General features: G+C 40.9%; 1 long non-coding RNA gene across 1 annotated transcript; it reads left to right on the forward strand.

Moving 5' to 3' along the window:
* Window positions 1–7,118: 7,118 nt before the first annotated feature.
* Window positions 7,119–16,979, forward strand: LOC118566272. The gene is made up of 3 exons (XR_004932913.1): window positions 7,119–7,132; window positions 7,211–7,215; window positions 16,892–16,979. It is a non-coding gene; the product is annotated as an uncharacterized LOC118566272 (long non-coding RNA).
* The last annotated feature ends 2,275 nt before the right edge of the window (window positions 16,980–19,254 follow it).

The raw sequence follows: 19,254 nt of genomic DNA on the forward strand, positions 1-19,254 counted from the left end.
AATTAGGCAGCTCTAGTCCCCCTCTATCTTTAGTTTTCAGTAGTGTCTTCGGGGGGGGGGGGGGGTTATATATCCAAATCAATTTAGAGATAGAAGAGTCTAGAGATTTAAACCAGTCGGATGATGGTTTATTGGGGATCATTGAAAATAAGTAATTAATTCTAGGTAAGACTATCATTTTAATTGAAACTACCCTATCCATAAGTAAAATTGGAAGCGATTTCCATCTTTCAAGGTCTTCTTCTATCTTTTTTAAAAGGGGGATGTGGTTAAATTTTACTAAATCCGCTAGTTTAGAGGACACAGTAATACCCAAATATTTAATATTTCCTGATTGCAAATGTAAATCTAGGGGGTTCTGAAAAGAGCAATTAATTGGCAGTACCATAGATTTAGACCAGTTTATAAAGAAATCTGAAACCTTTGAGAAAGATTCCAGTAATCTAATTACTTGAGAGAGGGAAGAGTTTGAGTGCTGGAGATAGAGTAATACATCATCAGCATAAAGACTAATCTTATGCTCTAAGAAATTCTACACCACTAGTTTTAATACCCTCCTTTGCTTTCTTCTTAAGCGGGTATTGTTTTATTCTGGGTCTCCACTGAGACTTTGGAGTTATTTTTACTGGTGCGATTGTAGCAATTATTCCTACATCTGTGGGGCCTCTAGCCCAGAGGGTTTCAGGTATTTCTTCTAAATCGCTCTCATCAGACTGTGACAGAAAAAGGTCATCTTGTCAGGTTAAATCATGCACACGAGTTTCTATGTTTAACACAAGGATTTAAGGTTTTCTGTATAATTAGGTGTTTGGGTGGAATTCCCAACCTGGCATTTCGTTACATGGCCCAAAATCAGTAGTTTGTGTGGCAAATTGTAATTTGGGACCTGTATCTCTCCATTGAATACTGTTTGCGCGGAATAATGATAAATGTGGAAACCATGGTAAGTGGTATAGCGGCCTCATTTTTGTTGGTAAGAGCACCAAGGCTGCAGCGAAGGATTTCTCATCTGTATATAACATTTGAGTTGCCACAACAATCGGCCCTTCAATAAAAAAATTGTTTAACATAGTCTGGGTCTGGGTCAGCACGGATGTTCATTGTCACATGTAGATCTATAGTCCGTGGGCCAGAATCTGTAGGACAATTCCTTAAGAAGTTTCATATGAACTGTCAGGGGGCAACTTTCTTCCACCGGGAAAAGTTGCTACACATAGCAGTGATCTCAAAACACCAATGTTCCCACGTTTTCACTTGCAAATTAATAAGTTATAGCCGATAAAAAATCTAAACTGTGGCGCTCCGGTCCAAGAGGTCACGTGATTAGATTTTTGCTGCTTAGCCAATCAGATCGCTGTATTGTCACCAGTTAATCATGGCTGCGCTCGTAAGATGTTTGTATGCATTTGTTTCCAGACGAAGAAAGCCCAATAATAGCATTTTCTGATGCCAGCTGGCTGAGATCTTGATGGCAAGAAAAAAGAAATAGCCCAGACCATCCGTCCATCCATTTTCTAACACGCTTATCCCCGCTGGGTTTGCGAGGTGCTGGTGCCGATCTCCAGCTGTCAATGGGCGAGACGCGTTGTATAAACTCGTTGTGCCAAACGAGTTATCCCCTTTGGAATTTGTAGAATTTTGTATTGTATTTTTTAAATCAATAAAAGTTTTAACCTTCAGCTTTGTGAAGTCTAAATATTTTAAATATCACATTCTAATAAAATGAAATTGATTTTTTTAAACTCCTAATACATTGTTCTATTTTTAAAAGAGACATATCTCGTTTTCTTAATATGGTTAATATCTCTATATGGTTCTCGGTTGAATTAAAATCTTATTAAATCTGATAATTTTGGCTGTACCTTTATTCAGTCTTCATTTGATCACACGTGAAATCCGCTCTATATGATCCAATTATGTGGGTCAAAAAGAAAAGAAAAGAAAAGAAAAAAGACAAACCAATAGACAGCTGTGATGGACTCAGGAAGGTGGATTTTTGGTTTAAGCAGACAGACATGCGACAATCTAATAACATAAAGCTAATATTTTCGTGACATGTGAAAATGACCACAGAGCCGTTTACTTTCTCATAACGTGTTATATTGAGTGATCAATCGAGTTTTAACCGACATAGCAATCCTTTATGATAGCACTAACAAGTGTTACATTTTCAGTTTTTTCACACTAACTGAACGCTAATGTAATGACACCATTGCTATATTTCGTTAAGAAAAGTAAAACATCTTCATTTCCACGCCTAATAGGTTGGAAATGAGGCAGAGTTGACTAGATTCATTCTTCCAGTTGAATGCGCTCTCGGCGCAGGGAATACAAATTCTGGCGGGGATAAGTCGTTTGGCACAACACCTGTGCTATTCTAGCTCAGCAGGTCTTGGTGATATCACAGTAAATTGGGCAAAAGTCTGGACTATTTCTCCCCTGCGATGGACTGGCGACCTGTCCAGTTTATACAATGCCTCTTGCCCATTGACAGCTGGAGATAGACACCGGCACCTCGCGAACGCAGGGATAAGCGTGTTACAAAATGGATGGATGGATGGATGGTCTGGGCTATTTCTTTTTTCTTGCCATCAAGATCACTGCCAGCTGGCGCCAGAAAATGCTATTATTGGGCTTTCTTCTACTGGAAACAGATGCATACAAACATCTTACGGGCGCAGCCATGATGACGTGGTAAACTCGCTCAGCTGACAATACAGCGATCTGATTGGCTGAGCAGGAAAAATCGAATCACGTGACCTCTTGGACCGGAACGCCACAGTTTAGATTTTTTATCAGTTATAACTTCTTAATCTGCAAGTGAAAACGTGGGAACATTGGTGTTTTGAGATCACTGCTATGTGTAGCAACTTTTCCCGGTGGAAGAAAGTTGCCCCCTGACAGTTCATATGAAAAGTCACCCTACAGTTTCTGGCCCACGGCCTACTAGGGGCGTTTTTTTTACTGAATAAAAGCAAGCAGTAATATAATGCAGAAACAAAATAGAACATGGGAAAATAAAAATTAAAAGCAAACAAGTAAAAACAGTTGGAATACTCCGACTCCATGCTGTTGAAAAATCGGCTGATAGCTGCTCCTCTGCTAGCACATAGCCACATAGAGTAACTTCACGTAGTGGTCCTCCAGCAGCAGCACCCGAACAGCCGGGTAACCAGGCTGGCTGGGTGACGGTTTGTAGGAAACATAGCTCTAGATCCCAGCCCCCAGATCACTACCAACCCGTCTGCGTTTCTAATAAATTTTCCCCTCTCAGCGACACACCCGCTGAGGAGCCGACCTTAATTATTGGCAGCTCCATATTAAGAAACGTGGCACTAAAAATACCAGGGACCATAGTTAAATGCCTGCAAGGGGCCAGAACAGGCGACATAGAATCCTACCTAAAACTACTGGCTAAGGATAAACATAAATACAGTAAGATTGTTATTCACGCTGGCGGAATGACACCCGGTCATGCCGATCGGAGGTAACTAAAGTTGGTGTTGCTTCGGTGTGTGAGTTTGCTAAAACAATGTCGGACTCCGTAATTTTTTCTGGTCCCCTGCCTGATCTGACCAGTGATGACATGTTTAGCCGCATGTCATCATTCAACCGCTGGTTGTCTAGGCGGTGTCCTGAAAACGACGTGGGCTACATTGATAACTGGCGAACCTTCTGGGGAAAACCTGGGGTGATCCGAAGAGATGGCATCCATCCCACTTCGGATAGTGCAGCTCTACTTTCTAGGAATCTGGCCGGATTTATTAGTTATCCTAAATGCTGACAACTCAGGGTCCAGACCAAGAAGCAGAGCCGTAGTTTAAGGCAAGGCAAGGCAAGGCATGGCAAATTTATTTATATAGCACAATTCAGTACAAGACAATACAAAGTGCTTTACATGATTAAGATATACCAAAATAATAAAATGTAGATAGAAAATAGAATAAAAGCAAGTAGGGATAGAATGTAGTAACAAAAAAGAACATTAAAAACAGTAAAACTGTTTAACTAGAACAGTCAAAGGCAATTTTAAACAGATGTGTTTTTAATCTTGATTTAAAAGAACTCAGGCTTTCCGCACTTTTACAGTTTTCTGGAAGTTTGTTCCAGATAAACGGAGCATAAATGCTGCTTCTCCATGTTTAGTTCTGGTTCTAGGTATGTGGAGTAGACTGGAGCCAGAAGACCTTAGTAGTCTGGAGGGTTGATACACTGATAACAAGTCTGTGATGTATTTAGGTGCTAAGCCATTTAAGGATTTATAGACTAACAGAAGTATTTTAAAGTCTATTCTCTGAGATACAGGGAGCCAGTGTAAGGACTTTAGAACTGGGGTTATGTGCTCTACTTTCTTAGTCTTAGTGAGGACACGGGCAGCAGCGTTCTGGATCAGCTGTAGCTGTCTGATCCACTTTTTAGGCAGACCTGTGAAAACACCGTTGCAGTAATCAATTCTACTAAATATAAACGCATGGATTAGTTTTTCCAGATCCTGCTGAGACATCAGTCCTTTACTCCTAGAAATGTTCTTCAGGTGATAGAAAGCTGACCTTGTAATTGTCTTTAGATGCTTTTGAAGGTTCAGGTCTGAGTCCATCACTACACCCAGGTTTCGGGCCTGATTGGTGGTTTTTAGTTGAAGTGACTGAAGCTGTGTGCTAACTTTTGATCTTTCCTCTATTGGTCCAAATATTATTACTTCAGTTTTGTTTTTATTCAATTGGAGAAAATTTTGGCACATCCATGCATTGATTTCTTCTAGGCATTTACTCAGTGCCTGAATTGGTTCATAGTCACCTGGTGACATGGTGATGTAGAGCTGTGTGTCGTCTGCATAGTTATGGTAGCTGATGTTGTTATTTTTTATTATCTGGGCTAGAGGGAGCATGTAGATATTGAATAGGAGGGGACCCAGGATGGACCCTTGGGGAACCCCACATGTGATTTTTGTCATCTCTGATGTAAAGTTACCTACTGATACAAAAAAGTCCCTGTCCTTTAAGTAGGATTTAAACCAGTTGAGAGCTGTACCAGAAAGGCCGACCCAGTTCTCCAGGCGTTCTAACAGGATGGAGTGATCAACAGTATCAAATGCTGCACTGAGGTCCAATAGAACCAGCATGGTGGTTCTTCCACAGTCTGTATTTATATGGATGTCATTAAACACCTTGATAAGGGCGGTCTCTGTACTGTGGTGAGCACGGAAACCTGACTGGAAAACATCAAAGCGGCTGGTCGTAGTTAAGAAGGTGTTTAATTGTTGAAATACAACTTTTTCAAAGATCTTACTGATAAAGGGGAGGTTTGAGATGGGCCTGTAGTTCTGGAGTAGAAGTTTGTCTAAATTGTTCTTTTTCAGCAGTGGTTTGATAATTGCTGTTTTTAGGGACTGAGGAAAACACCTGACAGAAGGGACGCGTTTATTATCTGAGTCAAATCAGACACTATGACAGGTAAAACTTTTTTAAAGAAAGCTGCGGGGAGAACATCAAGGCAGCTTGAGGAGGAACTTAACTGCTGAATTATCTGCTCTAAGCTTTTGGAGTTTATTTGGCTGAATTGGGACATTTGGTCAAAATCAATTCTGGTAGGAGACAACGTTGGTACTGAACTTAGTGTGGATGTACAAACAGATCCTCTAATCTTTTGGATTTTTTCAGTAAAGAAGTTTGCAAATTCATTGCAGGCCCTGGTGGAGTGGAGTTCTGAAGCCACGGACACAGGAGGATTTGTTAACCTGTCGACTGTGGAAAATAAGACACGAGCATTATTAATGTTTTTCTTAATGATCTCAGAGAAGATAGATTCTCTTGCATTTTTCAATTGTAAGTTATATCTGTTAAGTCTCTCTTTATAGATGTCATAGTGAACCTGGAGTCTATTCTTTCTCCACCTGCGTTCAGCTTTTTGACATTCCCTTTTTTCACTTCTAACTGCTGGAGCATTTCTCCAAGGAGATTTTTTCTTCCCGGAAACAACTTTCACTTTAACTGGAGCAATGCAGTTAATGATGTCTGAGATTTTAGACTGAAAGTTATCTACTAGCTCATCTACTGAGTTGCAGCCCAAGGTTGAAGTAGCAGAGTAAGCTTGAATAATAGTTTCTGTGGCATTGTCCTTAAAGGTGCGTTTTCTTACGATGTCCCTTTGGCTAAACGAGTCACTGGAAATTATGCTTTCAAAGGTAACAGAAAAGTGATCAGATAGAGCAACATCAGTTACATTGACTTTAGAAATCTTTAGACCTTTAGTGATGATCAAGTCTAAAATATGTCCCTGTTTGTGTGTTGGCTGTTTAACATGTTGAGTTAAATCAAAGTTTCTAAGTGTGTCACACAGTTCTTTTGCACTTCTGTCTTCAGGGTTGTCAACGTAAAAGTTGAAATATTCCACAATAACTAAACAGTCATAGTCAACGCATGTCACAGACAGGAGGTCACTAAAATCCTTAAAAAAGTTTGATGTGGACTTAGGAGGCCTGTAAACATTCAGTAACAAAGTTTGTACCGGGCTCTTTACCTGGAGAGTCAAATGTTCAAAAGAGTCGAATTTTCCCAAAAGCACCTTTTTACACTTTAGTGAATCATTAAACAATGTTGCCAGTCCTCCACCTTTCCTTTGCTGTCTGCTCTCACAAAGAAAATGGTAGTTTGGAGGAGTTGACTCCAGCAGAATAGCTGCTTCATTAAATTCATGTAACCAAGATTATTGTCAATAATGAAGTCATTAATTAAAAGGGATTTTCCTGACAGAGATCTAATGTTTAGTAAAGCAAGTTTATATGACTTGGTGGTTGATGTCTCTGTGACAGGTTGCATCTGACAGTTTATGACTTTTAAGTTTTTGTTCCTGTTTGTTATCCTTCTGGTTTTCTTATTTCTGCCACATATCATCACAGATATTCCATAATCTCTGACAAAAGGCCCAAGCTGATGCTGGAAACTGTCATGCCTGATAGACATGCTGCCAGGGCCCTGTGTGTATCACAGAGAAGTTATCTGAAGGTCCTGAATGCAGGAATGTTGCGTGATACGTTGAGGAGGAGGCTCGGGGGCTGTGAGGCTTTTAGAAGATTCTTGTTTAGTCACAGAGCTGAGGTTGTCAGAATGGCTGTGTGGAGAGGATGTCAACTGTAGGCCAATCTTGAATACTTTGTTCATGTTGTGAGAAAATTCCAGAAAAGGAACATCTAGGCTTTATGGAGAAGAAGGGTAGGTGGGGGCAGTATGGACCGGTGTTCGTGGCGATGGAGGTTTTTGGTTCTTTTTGGAAGATAAAAGGGGGTCCTCTCTCTGTCCTGCTGAGATCTGGGAAGAATCCTATTGTAATTCTGATGTAGCCTCTTTCTGTGACATCTTTCTGGCTATCTTTATTTTGGCTTGCTCGGGCTGTACTGGTCTTATCGTTCCTTTTGGCACTGGTTGAGCTTTGTTTTGGGACAAAGCTGGTGGTGCATGGTTCACAGAATAGAAGATGTTTGAAATCAGTAGTTTTGCACGTGACCTATTTAGAGAGAAACCATCTCTGTTGAACAGATGTCTCCTCTCCCAAAAGATGTTAGTGTTGTCTATGAAGGTTACAGTTGTTTGTTTGAATGTTTTTTCCAGCCATTTGTTTAGCATCAGAACTCTGTAAAAAATCTCATCTCCACACTTAATGGGCACTTGAGGGCCACTGAGAAATACTTTTACATTAAGGCCATCAACTAGATTCAGCAGACGAATGTAATCCTCTTTCAATACTTCTGATTTTCTCCGTGTGGCGTCGCCCAGGGCTTCAGCTTGTATTATGAGTTTTTCCAAGGTCAGGCATACTTTCATGATCATTGGAAGGATGTCTAATACATCAGACACCAGGCCACAGTTTGAATCGGTGTAAATCAACACCTCTTGTCACAGAAATGTTTAATCCCACTTACAGATCTATTGCATAAAATCAGGGTCCTTGGCCCTGTGGCATGTTTTTTCTCTGGTTGTTTAGAGCAAAAATTGTTGACATACCTTTGATTGTTGTCATGATCCTCCTGGGTCACATCTTGGAGTGGAGCGAATCTGTTTAGTAACGGAATTCCAACATTTCCAGCAGGTTTAATCCTATCATTTGTTTTGAGAACGGCCCGTTGTTGTTTCACTTGTCTTGGGACACTTCTCTGTAGTATCAACCAGTTTCCTTTGTCTAAGTGGAGGTTTCCTTGATCCTTTGGTCTTGCACCCAGAGTGGTCCAGGGATTCTCATTTTCCTCAGGGAACTGTTTGTTCAATGAGTTGCTGGGCTGGTAGTCACCGTTCAGAATCACAGGCAGGGTTATTTAATTTTTATACGCGGCGTTTACATCATAATTCACGTCGAGTCTGCAGATTTTCAGTTCCATAACAGCTATCTTCTGTAGAAGCTTGTCAAAGTCCTCTGTGGTGAAGGTAGGCATCTTTTGTAAATAAAAATAAATAAATAAAAGAAAAATAACTAAATCCAACTTTCTGAAGTTTTGGCTAAGAGATAAAAAGGAGATAAAAAGTAAAAGGCAGGAAAATGCAAGCAAGCAGGGAGCAGAGAAAAAACCGTCCGAGCAGGCAGAGAGGCGGAGAGTGAATAAAATACACAGTAAAGACAAAGTTCAACTAACTTATAACTAATCAAACAAAACCTTCGGGATTTGTTAGGACTGGCTCAGGGCCATAGCAAAAGCAGGACACCATGCCATAGGTAAAAGTGCACAACAGAAACATTTATTAAATGTAAAGTATAGGGTTAACAAAAACTACATTGAAATATTAGTGTCAGAATCAGTGATGTAATATAAACGGCGTGTGTGAATGATGACATACAAAAGTAAAGACAAACTCAAATGTGCATCATGAGGATGAAGCCCAGTACCAGAGCAGCACACCGTATACATCAGGGGACATGGAGACTGAGCAGGAAATGGAGATGTCTTTGTATTCTCTGTTCAAGAGTTGCAGCACTATGACCTGCACAAAGGAGTAACAAAAAAAGGCATGCACACCAACACACAACCTAGGTCTCATGGGGTGTAACAACGTCCCTGCAGTGTTTCCTGCAGAGTAAGTGCCTCTTGGAATATCGTCCATGCTTGAGACAGTGCAGGGAGACACAGCAAACTTTCTGGCAATAGCACAAATCAATGAGCTGGTGGAGGTGGACTCCCTGTGCAACTGCTTTAGTATCCAGGTATTGCCTCATGCTACTTGTAGTGACACAGACTCGTCAAAGGCAAAACAACTGAAAAGCTTTCAAAACATAGGAGAGAAAATGTTTGTGGCCTCCACCAGCAAAACATCCCCATTTTTGGTGTTCACTTATTATTGCTTCTTTATTCTTCTATGTCTGTACTCCAAGCAGAGCATTGTATTAGTTCAGAAGCTGGACACCCGATAATTCAGCCAACAACAGGAATGATTTTAAAAGGTCTTGCTGGAAAAGGAACTGACTGGAGCACACTCAGGAGAACAAGTACCAAGTCCAACTTAGTGTGATATAACGTGCACTGAATAAAAGAAGCAGGGAGTTTGCACTGTGCTGATCAGTGGGTCCAAGGGCTCCTCTTGAGTGATCTAAATCACTGAATTAATTAATTCACTTCTGACAGGATGAGTGTGGGGCAGTAACAGAAGGGAAATCCGTAGTCTGGGATGGGGTCATACATGACAGGGCAAACGACATGCTGAGGTCTTCAAAAGCGCAGAGGCAGGAGGAGAATCCGTCTTTCAGGGTTCAGTCACACACAGTAAGGCACATCTCAGGCTGAGGTTTCCAAAAGGGCAGAGGCTTTAGGTTGTGACATGGTTCAGGTTTTCGATGTCCAGATACCTTTAAAAAAATCTATGTGTTTTGACAGGAATGCATTCGTTTTTACAGTGTATGTATTGTGTGTAAAAATGAATGCCATTTTTTATTTAATTATAAAGCAATTGGGCCTTTGGTTAGTAATAAAATACTGCTCCTTTGAAAGGGTAGCTAATAACGTTTTTTATTTAAAGGAGCTATAAGTAAGATATTTACTATAAAATCAACCTAAATCATTCTCATTTGTCACCTGTTGTTGGAAGTAAGCCTAAAGGTGTCAACATCACTTATAGCTCCTTTAACCAGATGCAAACTGCGTGTTTCCAAATGTTGGTATGCTCCTTGGCATCTGGTAAGGTCTGAGCATCAATAAATTACAGTTTTGTTTGTTAAAAGGCTTAGAATGTGGCAATGGACTGATACTCAATCTCTACATGTGCATGATTTTCAACAGGCTGAATTGGGTGTTTTGGACTGTCATTAAAAGCCCAAATGAGACTCAGGCCTGCCCTCTGAGGCAATGGGAGGGTACTTCTCATTGTCTGTGTTCCATGAATGACAAACAGGTCTCTGTAGAACAGAAAAAGACTGCCTACTTCTTATGGTTAGAGGGACTATGAAAATATTTAACTACCACCAAAGACACCGCTGGCTAAAAGCAATATCATTCTTGGATTTCAGAAAATTCCAAACAAAGTCGTTGAACCCTTCAGTGATCCACTCAGAAATGTTTCATCTAAAAATGTTTTAATTTCCTGGGAGCTTAAGGCAGCAAAGTCACCATGTAACTTCAATAAAAACAACTACTTTTTCATAATCTTTAAGAGAGAGAGAGAGAGAGAGAGAGAGAGAGAGAGAGAGAGAGAGAGAGAGAGAGAGAGAGAGAGAGAGAGAGAGAGAGAGAGAGAGAGAGAGAGAGAGAGAGAGAGAACAACACAGAAAGAGGACTCTCTATTTATGATTTCAGGACCTGAAAAGTGAGTGAACTACTAAACTAATATTGATGTCACTCTACTTTTACTCTACTCTACTATTCCTCTTATATCATGTTGCTGAATTTGTGCTACACAAATAAACTTGCCTTGCTACCTTGCCTAACTCCTTTGGCTAAACCAGTGAAAAAACAAGACAAGGACAATTGCTTCTGCAGGCAGTAACAGCCAAAAGAGGCCGCCTGAGGGTTTCAGTACCCATGGCATCACTATGGAAGTGACACTCAAAGAACGTGAAACAAACAGCATTTCTTTAGAAACACAAGATCTAGCTTAGCAACAAGCTTTGTTATTCCCTTTGACACAATTCAAACAGGGCAAACATGTAGATGCAAATTTCCAGAATTTCATGTTAATTATATGGATAACAAAATATATTTTCTATCATTATTTCACAGTAAATGTTGCGTAATACCATATTTTAGAGGGAACAAAATTATTTTTAGTAAAGTCCATTAGGTGTCACTCAAAACACACTACATAAACTTGCTTCTCATTCCATCAGTCCTGGCCTAGGAAAGTATTTATTTCACTCAATATCAAAATTTGCATCACAGAACTCTTAATATTTGTGACAGTAGAGTCATTAATTGACAACATAATTTATATTGTGATGTTTTAAACTATGCTCTAGTACAATGAAAGGTCAGAAAGATTTTATTTCAAACACCAACCCAAGGCAAGACATGGATTTTCTATGACACAGTCCACACAATTTTCAACAACATAAAAAATTCCAAAGGACATGTTTAAAAGAAATCTGAAACAGCTGGAGGAAGCTCTCTATTTGAAGAGCATATATATGTTCAAGGAGATGCAGCATAGAATGTTGGTGGACAGTTTAGTGCATTACTGTCTCCAGGGGCCTCATGCATTAATGAATATGCAGCTTTCATACTAGAAGCATGAAATTTTCAACCTTGCAATGAACATATATATATATATATTCAATTTCAATTCAATTTTATTTATATAGTGCCAAATCATGAAACATGTCATCTCAAGGCACTTTACAAAGTCAAGTTCAATCATATTATACAGATTGGGTCAGATTATACAGATTGGTCAAAAATGTCCTATATAAGGAAACCAGTTGATTGCATCAAAGTCCCGACAAGCAGCATTCACTCCTGGGGAACCGTAGAGCCACAGGAAGAGTCATCTGCATTGTACATGGCTTTGCTGCAATCCCTCATACTGAGCAAGCATGAAGCGACAGTGGGAAGAAAAACCACCCATTAACGGGAAAAAAAAACCTCCGGCAGAACCGGGCTCAGTATGAACGGTCATCTGCCTCGACCGACTGGGGTTACAGAAGACAGAACAGAGACACAACAAGAGAAACAAAAAAGCACAGAAGCACACATTGATCTAGTAATCTGTTCTACATTAGATGGTAGTAGCGGGTGAGCCGTCTTCTCTGGATGATGTCACAGTTAACAGAACGCCAGACCAGGTGTACCTACTATGAAGAGAAAAGAGAGAGAACAGAAAGTTAAAGCAGAAATGACAACACATAATGCATAATTGAAGAACAGTAGAACTCAATGTAGTGAGAAAATTAGATCCTGATATACTCCAGTAACCTAAGCCTATAGCAGTAAAACTATAAAGGTAGCTGAGAGTAACATGAGTCACTAGTTATAATTTTTGTCAAAAAGAAAAGTTTTAAGCCTAGTCTTAAAAGTAGACAGGGTGTCTGCCTCACGGACCAAAACTGGGAGTTGGTTCCACAGGAGAGGAGCCTGATAGCTAAAGGATCTGCCTCCCATTCTACTTTTAGAGACTCTAAGAACCACCAGCAGACCTGCAGTCTGAGAGCAAAGTGCTCTGTTAGGAACATACGGGGTAATCAGAGCTCTGATATATGATGGAGTTTGATTATGAAGGGCTTTATATGTTAGAAGAAGAATTTTAAATTCTATTCTTGATTTAACAGGAAGCCAATGAAGGGAAGCTAAAATTGGAGAAATATGATCCCTCTTGTTGATTTTCATCAGAACTCTTGCTGCAGCATTTTGGATCAGCTGAAGGCTTTGAACTGCATTTTGTGGAATTCCTGATAGTAAAGAATTACAATAGTCCAGCCTTGAAGTAACAAATGCATGGACCAGTTTTTCAGCATCACTCCTGGACAGAATGTTTCTAATTCTGGCGATATTCCGGAGGTGAAAAAAGGAAACTCTGGAAACCTGTTTAATATGGGATTTAAATGACATGTCTTGGTCAAAAATAACACCAAGATTTTTTACTTTATTACCAGAGGCCAGGTTAATGCCACCCAGATTAAGTGATTGGTTAAGAAGTTTATTTTTTGAGGACTCTGGCCCAAAGATTAAAACTTCGGTCTTGTCAGAATTTAGATGCAGGAAATTTAAAGTCATCCAGCTTTTGATGTCATCAAGACATGACTGCAGTCGAAGTAATTGATTGGATTCATCAGGATTTATGGATAAATATAGCTGAGTATCATCAGCATAACAGTGGAAATTAATCCCATGCTGTCTGATAATTTTGCCTATTGGAAGCATATATATAGTAAAGAGAATTGGTCCAAGGACTGAACCCTGTGGTACTCCACAGGTGACCCTAGAGTTTGAGGAAGATTTATTATTAACATGATATATATATATATATATATATATATATATATAGCAGTTGCAGTTACAACTCAAACATCATAACAAAGGTTATCTAAATAAAATTAGAACTTAATTTGAATTAAATTGCAATAAAGTTACACACAACATCCACAACAGAAGCCAGATAAGGCAGATAAAGACTGGTCAAACCTCCACAACCTGAAACAAGACCCTCCAGGTGGATTCATGGACTAAACTCTCTACCTGTGTGTTTTCACTTTGTTTATCTCATGTACCAGCTTCTAAATCTGTGTCTGACACACAATTTACGCCGCAAAATAGAAACATGAAGATGTATGATGTGATTTGTGTCCGATGACGAGCGAGTCAGTGAGCGAGCCAGAGAGAGAACTGATAAAGCGGCACAAAGTAACAATAACAGAGCGCTCCATAAAGCTGTTATTAATCAGAGTAATTATTTTTTTTCTGATTGTTTTACAGCGGTTACATTCAGCAGGTAAACACGCCCATAGCAACACACCTCAGCTCCCCGCAACCCCACCTCCGGTGTTCCCTGTTTCTGTCTGAATATGCGCTAAAACCGCATCTTTAAAATGAACTGCACCTGTCTAAATCACAATTAAAAGTATTACAGCTCTGTGCGTGAACATAGTCAAGAAATTGCATCTAGCACCAAGTTTACCACCAGCAGCAGCAGCAGCGGTGGCAGCAGCAGTGTGTGGGTGTGACATGCGCATCAGTGTTTGTCACCGGTTCAATCACGGCAGCATGGGCAGCGCTGTTTGTAGCTGCTGCACGATGGATAGAGAGACTGAGTCACTCAGTTTAATCTCGTAAATAAAACTTTCGGCCCGAATTCTATTTTTCCTCTGCTGACATAAACGATGTGAAATCAGGAGAGAGAAAGAGACCGATTCTTGCTCATTTTCTTCTCCTGGATCCATTACAAATATCTCCTCTGCTGCCTCCAATTCCTCTCTCTCTCTCTTCCTCTCCTCCATCACTTACTTTGACCTTAGATATCTCACATGCCGTACAGTTTCCCCGATTTCAGCCAATTGAGAATATTTGCCAGAATGATTGAAGCAGAAGCCACAAGCCAGGTGCACATATACAGCACAAAGCGGATATTCATCTTAAAATGAAGGGTCGAAGATTTCTTCTAAATAAATAATTTTTTGTGTGAATACTATATCGTTCCATTATGACACCCAAGCACCAGATCGATGTTTTGCTGCTAACACTTTTTTTTAGGACAGCTTTCACAGAGTAATTTGCAAGTCCCCCGAACCACCACTCCTCTGCCCCGGAAGCCACACATTTCTTCCCGTATAAACTCAAAACAATCTAACTTAAAGAAACAGTATGTGTGCAATAGCACTTAGCAATAAACTCTAATATTGATCATTACAATACATTTTATTTATTGATTAAATTTATTTGCGACAGACTGGCGTCCTGTCCAGGTTGTACCCAGTCTCTCACCCATTAAATGCTGGAAATAGGCACCAGCACCCCTCGCGACCCCATGAGGAACAAGCGTGATGAAAAATGGATGAATGGATTAAAATTAGGCTAAAAGTGGAAATTCAACTGAAGAAACTCTTTGCTTACTTCCACCCAATCGGAGGCGGGTCCGCCTCCAACGCAGCCAATCTGCTTCGGGCCGCACGTCCGCAAGGCCCTATCAGCATCCAGCGGTCGTCTTAAAAGCAACTTCAAATCATCTCTCAGCCTGCTTCCAGCAAGCGCAAGCAACGTCGCACTATGTTGGATTTCGATTCAGATGACCCTGCCGGGTCCTTGTTCTCTAATCAAGGAATCAACCTATCTTCAAATCCTCCTGCTCGAAAAAGTTCCTGTCTAGCCGCTCTTTCATCTCCGTCCTCCGCATTACGCTGCAAGGGTATTTTGCCAGGCTCGAACCTAGATTCTGCTCAGCTTTCTCAGCTAGCTTCCTATCTGCCTCATCATGATTCATCTCCATCTCCCCGCCATCCACTCCTCCGTCTGTTCTCCGAATCCAGGTCGCAAGCGGACACGCAAATCCTCCGGTCCCCCCGCCAAACGCAGCAGAGGACGTTCCAGCTCTACCCCAGCCCCAGCTTCCGTTGCGCCCCGGTTCCTCTCTTCATTCTGATACAAACCCAGGTCCTTCTCCAAAATTTTCAGAGCGGGCGGGCGTAACGCAACCCTCCATTTCGTACAGCCCCGTACAGCCCAAATGTCAAGATATGCGCGGCGGCGCATATATATATATATATATATATATATATATATATATATATATATATATATATATATATATATATATATATATATATAAACACTTATTTGGGTGTGATTAATTATTTCACAGTCCTAATTTATTTATATTTACATACATACTTTTTTAATATGAATATTACTGTAATAATAAAATATGAAATACTGACAAAAAAGGCTTATTGTGTGGCAACCTTTTGGTGTAGAAGCATAATCCAGGTTTCAAATTAAAGGTAACACTTTGAAGTCTCATGTAGACTATTCGGATTATATATCAGGGGTAATTACACAAAAGTTCCTATTTTTAAACCATTATAAAAGTGACATTTATTTGCTATTAAAATTGGTACAATAGTCCCCTTCACAAGTATATATAGATTTAGCATGTTAAAATCCCCACCTACACTACTGTGATGGTATACACATGGAAGACAGAGATTTATAAAATGACCCAAAAAACATAGCTTGGCTAATGCCCTTTGAAAAGGACGGTTTTATTGAGCTTCTGTCTCATGTTGTTGCTCTGTAAGCTAAGGTTAGTTATTTTGGCAATGTGGTGCAGCCTTAACTTAAAAAACAAGGACACAACTAACGTTAACAGCGTATGGTGGTGGCTGTCTATGCCATACTGTGTTTGTCCGATGTGCTCTGTGAGCACAAACACATCCTCTGACCCTATCCTCTTCTGTACAATGTACACGACCTCTAGCACTTTGATGGGCTGTGATCGTCTGGTACATGAGGTCTGACGAATGTCCCACTCTGCTGCCCTGACTACCATCACTGTGCCTTCTGATGGAATCAGCAGACCTCCATTGTTTTTTAACTTCAGCAGGTGGTAGCTCTGGTCCTTGATGGCAGATGCAGCATCTGTTCCCAAGCTGGCACGGCAGACATCAGAGGACAGCTTTTTCAGAGCCCATCGCACAACAACTCCTGAAATAAGAGTTGGTATATTAAAATAATTTATAATAACCATGGGGAAATTAAGGGAATATTTATCTTTTTGGACCATTGTGAGATTGATTTGCCTCAGATTTTGACTATTGGCACCATCGGTTGTAGGCAAAATCGACTTTTAGTCAGCCTTTCCCTGAAATGTACACGAGAGCGTTGTCCACAAGGCCATCAAATCAGACAGGAAGGTAGCTGTGGTCATGTACTAGCGCAGGAATGTCAGCAAACGTGGATGGAGGATCTTCTCCTCCTGCTGCAGAGGAGGAGAAGGGACTCTGTGTCATCCTGTGCAGTCACATTGCCTCTGCATGATTTGACAACCCCACACCGGGCCATCAGCTTGCTGAAAATGTACTTGAACTGGCTGGCATTAGGATTGGTATTCCAGCCCCCTTAAGAAAAACACAAGGTGTATGAGTATAGTACAAAGATATTCAACACATGCTTTAAAAACACAGACAAACAAAACAGCATACAAGCTTTTACTGACACTTTGTGTCAGTGTTGCGGCTGGTAAATCTAAATGAACCCTACCGGATGCTCTGATGGAGTTGAAGAGAAGCTCCAAGTGGTCCTGGCTGAACCTATAAGTCAGGACATATCGCTGTCCTTCAAGCAGCACAGGAACCATCAACATCAATGTGTCAATGTTTATGATGAAGCCAAGGACAGAGAGGAACCTTCAAAAGCAAATACTGTTTTACTATGATGATCCTGCCAAAACAGGACACAAGAATGCAAACTAACAGTATAAGGTGAAAATAGTGAATGCTCCAAGAGAAGCACTTCTCAGGGCAGACACAAATCCACATTTCAGACAATTCACTTCATTGCCACATTTTGGGGGTGGCAGGGACATAAAGCTGACTAGTTTTAATCCCTGACCTTAACAGTATAATCAATGTGAGGTTTAGGATGCTTAAAATTTATTTTAGGGACACAAAACCTTCTTGAATCAATTCACAGCATAACATGCAGACCATCCAATACATACCTCTTTGACACCCGCATCTGGGGAGGAAAAAACTGAATACAATAGAATTCGAACTGAAACAAATTTGCAAACTGTTATTGTTATTAGCCAACTAATAACTACAACCACATCCACAAAGATTGTAATTTACACCAAAGATTAATTGTCATACAATCGTTATTGGTGCCAGTAAAACCTATATAATTGACCAGTGGTCTCAGCCTTGATAACTTGTACAGGTAGCCGTGATGCATAACTATGCTGCACGATTAAGTAATTTTTTGACAAGAAAATCTGCCATTTCGACATGTTCAAGCATCAAGAATTATAGCCATGTTCATAACATTTGTAAGAAACCAAACTGTTTGTAAATCCGTCAAGAATTCAATGAGATAAGAGTATTTGCGTTCGTGCTGATCACTCACCTTACATTAGGTACCACAGAGCACGCCAGAAAGCTTGCCTGAGGCAAGATGGCCACCGGTGATGACGTTTGAGACTCCGCCGTAAGACATCTAGCCTTTATTATGGATATCTATGTTCAGCGCCACCAACCTGTCAGAGAGGGGATGGCGCCAGAGCGGCAGGGGGCGGAAAGGGAAAAACGGGAAAGGTTCGCCTATTGGCCGAACCCGTGCGTCCATCGAAGTGGCGCATTTTTGGGAGGGGCCAGGCGGCCGAAATGTGGACCGGCCGTACAGGACCCATAGACTCCCATTGCCAGTGGGGTCGGGCCTTTGTCGCCACTAACCTGTCGGAGAGGGGATGGCGCCAGAGCGGCAGGAAGCGGGAAGGGAAAAACGTGAAAGGTTCGCCCATTGGCCGAACCCACGCGTCCATCGAATTGGCGCATTTTGGGAGGGGCCAGGCGGCCAAAACGTGGACCGGCCGTACAAGGCCCATACATTTCATTGCCTGTATGTTTCATTGCCTCTGGCATCCGGCATTTGTCTATACTTTATATGTACGTCAGCTACCGCGATATGTACACTTTATATGTACGTCAGCTACCGCGATATGTACGCTTTATATGTACGTCAGCTACCGCGATATGTACGCTTTATATGTACGTCAGCTACTGCGATATGTACGCTTTATATGTACGTCAGCTACCACGATATGTACACGTTATATGTACGTCACCTACCGCGATATGTACACGTTATATGTAGGTCACCTACCGCGATATGTACGCTTTATATGTACGTCAGCTACTGCGATATGTACGCTTTATATGTACGTCAGCTACCGCGACATGTACACGTTATATGTACGTCACCTACCGCGATATGTACGCTTTATATGTACGTCAGCTACCGCGATATGTACGCTTTATATGTACGTCAGCTACCGCAATATGTACGCTTTATATGTACGTCAGCTACCGCGATATGTACGCTTTATATGTACGTCAGCTACAGTGATATGTACACTTTATAGGTACGTCACCTACCGCGATATGTACACTTTATATGTACATCTCCTACCGCGATATGTGCACTTTATATGTACGTCATCTACCGCGATATGTACACTTTATATGTACGTCACCTACCGCGATATGTACACTTTATATGTACATCACCTACCGCGATATGTACACTTTATATGTACGTCACCTACCGCGATATGTACACTTTATATGTACGTCACCTACCGC

Source organism: Fundulus heteroclitus, chromosome 16, assembly GCF_011125445.2.
Source record: "Fundulus heteroclitus isolate FHET01 chromosome 16, MU-UCD_Fhet_4.1, whole genome shotgun sequence".
Taxonomy (NCBI): domain Eukaryota; kingdom Metazoa; phylum Chordata; class Actinopteri; order Cyprinodontiformes; family Fundulidae; genus Fundulus; species Fundulus heteroclitus.